At 33.8% G+C, this 3,734-nt stretch overlaps 1 non-coding gene across 1 annotated transcript; it reads left to right on the top strand.

The window, feature by feature from the left end:
* Nucleotides 1–953: 953 nt before the first annotated feature.
* Nucleotides 954–1,061, top strand: LOC148552962 (small nucleolar RNA R71). Its single transcript, XR_015892715.1, has one exon. It is a non-coding gene; the product is annotated as a small nucleolar RNA R71 (small nucleolar RNA).
* The last annotated feature ends 2,673 nt before the right edge of the window (nt 1,062–3,734 follow it).

Raw genomic sequence — 3,734 nt, 5'->3', positions numbered from 1 at the left:
CTCTTCAGAGGAAGATACTCATCAGAGCTCATGAAGGGCAGAAGGAGGTTCAATGGAATCTCTATGGTCTCTAGATGAGCCTCAGATTCCTTTGGTTCCTTAAAGGGATACTCCTCATTGGTCACTGAACGCCCCAGGAGGTCTTCCTCACTAGGATTCACGTTCTCCTCCTCTTCTTTGGGTTCGGCCATACCATGTAAGGCTATGGCCTTGCACTCTCTTTTTGGATTTTCTTCTGTATTGCTTGGGAGAGTACTTGGAGGGATTTCAGTGACTCTTTTACTCAGCTGGCCCACTTGTGCCTCCAAATTTTTAATGGAGGACCTTGTTTCATTCATGAAACTCACAGTAGCCTTAGATAGATCAGAGACTATATTTGCTAAGCTAGATGGATTCTGCTCAGAATTCTCTGTCTGTTGCTGAGTAGATGATGGAAAAGGTTTGCTATTGCTAAACCTGTTTCTTCAACCATTATTAAAGCCTTGTTGAGGCTTTTGTTGATCCTTCCATGAGAAATTTGGATGATTTCTCCATGAGGGATTATAGGTGTTTCCATAGGGTTCACCCATGTAATTTACCTTTGCTATTGCAGGGTTCTCAGGATCATAAGCTTCTTCCTCAGAAGATGCCTCTTTAGTACTGTTGGATGATTCCTTCAATCCATTCAGACTCTGAGAGATCATATTGACTTGCTGAGTCAATATTTTATTCTGAGCCAATATGGCATTCAGAGTATCAATTTCAAGAACTCCTTTCCTCTGAGGCGTCCCATTATTCACAGGATTCCTTTCAGACGTGTACATGAACTGGTTATTTGCAACCATGTCAATGAGTTCTTGGGCTTCTGTAGGCGTTTTCTTTAGGTGAATAGATCCACCTGCAGAATGGTCCAATGACATTTTAGATAATTCAGACAGACCATCATAGAATATATCCAGGATGGTCCATTCTGAAAGCATGTCAGAAGGACACTTTTTGGTCAGTTCCTTGTATCTCTCCCAAGCTTCATAGAGGGATTCACCTTCCTTTTGTCTGAAGGTTTGAACATCCACTCTAAGCTTGCTAAGCTTTTGAGGAGGAAAGAACTTGGCTAAGAAAGCCGTGACCAGCTTATCCCAAGAGTTCAGGCTATCTTTAGGTTGAGAGTCCAACCATATTCTAGCTCTGTCTCTTACAGCAAACGGGAAAAGCATGAGCCTGTAGACCTCGGGATCAACCCCATTGGTCTTAACAGTATCACAGATCTGCAAGAATTCAGTTAAGAATTGAAAGGGATCTTCGGATGGAAGTCCATAAAACTTGCAATTCTATTGCATCAGAGAAACTAGTTGAGGCTTCAGCTCAAAATTGTTTGCTCCAATGGCAGGGATTGAGATGCTTCTTCCATGTAAATTGGAATTAGGTGCAGTAAAGTCACCAAGCATATTCCTTGCATTGTTATTATTTTCGGCCATTCCTCCTTCTTTTTCGAAAATTTTTGTCAGATTTTCTCCTGAGAGTTGTGCTTTAGCTTCCCTTAGCTTCCTCTTTAGAGTTCTTTCAGGTTCGGGATCAGCTTCAACAAGAATATTCTTATCCTTGTTCCTGCTCATATGAAAAAGGAAGAAAACAGAAAAAAAGAGGAATCCTCTATGTCACAGTATAGAGATTCCTTTATGTGAGTAGAAGAGAAGAATAAAAGAAAGGGAAGAGAAAAACTCGAACACAGAGAGGAAGATGGTGTTCGAATTTTGGGTGGAAGAGAAGTGTTAGTAGATGAATAATTAAATAGAAGGAGATGAGAGATGAGAGAATTCGAAAATTAATTAAAATAAAAAAATAATTTTTTTGTTTTTAAATTAAAATCAAAGTTATAATTCGAAAATTAAAAAGAAAAATTAAATTAAATTAAATTAAAGTTTAAAATAATTAGTTAATTAAAATGGAATTTTGAAAAAGAGGGAAGAGATTTTTGAAAATTAGAAAGAGAGAGTTAGTTAGGTAGTTTTGAAAAAGATAAGAATCAAAACAAAAAGTTAAGTAGTTAATTGAAAAAGATTTGAAAATCAATTTTTGAAAAGATAAGAAGTTAGAAAAGAAGTTAGAAAAGATTTTGAAATTGATTTTGAAAAAGATGTGATTGAAATTTATTTTGAAAAAGATTTGAAAAAGAAATTTAAAAATATTTGATTTTGAAAATTAAAATTGATTACTTGACTAACAAGAAACAAAAAGATATGATTTTAAAATTTAAAGATTGGACCTTTCTTAATAGGCAAGTAACAAACTTAAAAAATTTTTGAATCAATCACATTAATTATTAGTAAAGATTTTGAAATTATGAAATAAAATAAGAAAAAGATTTTTGAAAATCAATTTGAAATTTTCGAAAATCATAAAAGAAAAATGAAAAAGATTTGATTTTTGAAAAAGATTTGAAAAAGATAGAATTTTTAAATTAAAAATTTGATTTGACTCATAAGAAACAACTAAATTGTAAAAAGTTTTGAAAAAGTCAACTCAAATTTTCGAAATTTATGAGTGAAATAAGAGAAAGATATTTTTTTATTTTTGAATTTTAACAAGGAAAGAGAAAAACATCAAAAAGACTTAATGCATGAAAATTTTGGATCAAAACAAAGGAAACATGCAAGAATACTTCGAATGCAAAGATGAACACCAAGAACACTTTGAAGATCATGATGAACATCAAGTATGTATTTTTGAAAAAAATTTTAATAAAAGAAAACATGCAAGACACCAAACTTAGAAATTTTTAATATTTAGACACTAAGAATTCAAGAATGCATATGAAAAACGAGAAAAGACACAAAACAAGAAATTTTAAAGATCAAACAAGAAGACTTATCAAGAACAACTTAAAGATCATGAAGAACAAGAAAGAAACTCAATGCATGTGTTTTCGAAAAATTTTTAAGAAAAATAAAAGGATGCAATTGACACCAAACTTAAAAATTGACACAAGACTCAAACAAGAAACACAAAATTATTTTTGATTTTATGGTTTTATTAAATTTTTTTTTTGAAAATATTTATTTTTTTTTTGAAATTTTTGAAAATAAGAATAATAAAAACAAAAAGGTTAAAATTAAAATAAAATTACCTAATCTGAGCAACAAGATGAACCGTCAGTTGTCCAAACTCGAAGAATCCCCGGCAACGGCGCCAAAAACTTGGTGCGCAGAAATCGTGACAGTTCCATTTCTTGGTAACGGCGCTAAAAACTCAATACGCACGTTCAAAATCTTAGTTCTTTGTCACAACTTCGCACAACTAACCAGCAAGTGCACTGGGTCATCCAAGTAATAAACCTTACGTGAGTAAGGGTCGATCCCACGGAGATTCTCGGTTTGAAGCAAGCTATGGTCACTTTGTAAATCTCAGTCAAGCGGATTCAAATGGTTATAGAGTTTTGATAATTAAAATTAAAATATAAAATAGGATAGAGATACTTACGTAATTGGTGAGAGATTCAGATAAGCGTATGAAGATGCTTGTTCCTCCTAAACCTCTGCTTTCCTATTGTCTTCATCCAATCATTCATACTCCTTTCTATGGCAAGCTATATGTTAGGCATCACTGTTGTCAATGGCTACATCCTGTCCTCTCAGTGAAAATGGTCCAATGCGCTGTCACTGCATGGCTAATCATCTGTCAGTTCTCGATCATACTGGAATAGGATCCATTGATCCTTTTGCGTCTGTCACTATGCCCAGCACTCGCGAGTTTGAAGC

This window comes from Arachis ipaensis, chromosome B7 (assembly GCF_059453495.1).
Source record: "Arachis ipaensis isolate K30076 ecotype BB chromosome B7, ASM5945349v1, whole genome shotgun sequence".
Lineage (NCBI taxonomy): Eukaryota > Viridiplantae > Streptophyta > Magnoliopsida > Fabales > Fabaceae > Arachis > Arachis ipaensis.
This window is presented reverse-complemented; position numbering and strand designations above follow the sequence as displayed.